We start from the raw sequence: 1,312 nt of genomic DNA, 5'->3' as shown, positions 1-1,312 counted from the left end.
GCAGCTTCCCATCCAACCCCTGATAACACATAAATTTATTTTAGTATAAAAAAGTGGGGTTTTTTGACATTGAAAAAAGCAGTTTATTGGCATATAATCCACATGTCATATAATTTAATAGTTCAATCATGTTAAGAAAAGTGGTTCTATCATCATCATAATCAATTTCAGAACATTTCCTGCTTTCTCTTACTCACTGTTTGAGCTCGCCATTCCTTCTCCATTTCCTTTGCCCTGACCCTAGGTAATTATTTATCTATTAGTGTCTCTACAGATTTACTTATCCTAGATGTCATATCTAGGAGACGTCACAGAAAATCATGCAAAAGAAAAGAAAAACCAACAACAACGATAGAAGAAAACAGAAAAACCTCAATCAAAAAGAAACCTAAAAATATTAAAAATTGAAACAACTTTTAAATGGGTCAAAAGGGAGATCATGATATATTTTTAAACCATTTTCTTAATACTTTATTTTAAAGAGATATTTAAAAATATAAACAAATCCCAAGCAAGCCTGTTGAAATCAGTGTATCACTGTGGCTCATGATGACCCATGCTTCAGAGAACAGAACTGCCCTGGAGGGCTCCGTGGTCGTAACCCTTCTGTAATTGGGTCCCAAGGTCTTTTCTGCTGCAGAGAGATGGGTACATTTGAACAGGTATTATGTCTTTTTTAATATTCAGTACTATTTACTTTTTGTTCCCCAAATGCTATTATTTATGCAAAATAACAATAGGAAGCTGATCAGCATTAAACATTAACCCACAATCAGAAAAAAATGCAATGTATTGACAATGTTTCTTTCTGTTTCAGGGTGTAGGAATTTAAAATAACTCATTTTAAAATCATTTGTGGATATGTACCATATAAATGTTATAGGCAGCCCTAACTACATCAGCCATAATCAAACTTATAATGTTCTCTGTCTAATAGCAAGGTTATTCACATCCCTTGACTGTTGTCAGAGGGGATTCATTGGGAGCTAATTCCATCTGGGGACCCTGCAAATGGAATTTGAGCTCCCACTCTCACCTGTAGCCTTCTACAAACCGAATGTTCACAACTTATGCTTCTAAATCATTCCCTCCTTCATATTTGGATTTTCTTATTTACACTCCTTGGATCATCCAAGTTGAGGTGCTTCTTCCACATGGCCTTAGTTAAAGCTTCATTTTGATGACTTCTTATTTTAAGACAAGACTTTAAGAACTCAGATGCTATTCTTTCTGAGAGCTGGGCACCATCTGACTTCTTCACCAAACTTTGCGACAGGACCCATATCCTCAATGATCTCTTCATGAAAGTCAG

The sequence above is a fragment of the Echinops telfairi genome, unplaced genomic scaffold (genome assembly GCF_000313985.2).
Source record: "Echinops telfairi isolate 266 unplaced genomic scaffold, ASM31398v2 ScPeMD7_4;HRSCAF=17, whole genome shotgun sequence".
NCBI lineage: Eukaryota > Metazoa > Chordata > Mammalia > Afrosoricida > Tenrecidae > Echinops > Echinops telfairi.
Note: the sequence above shows the minus strand (reverse complement) of the source record.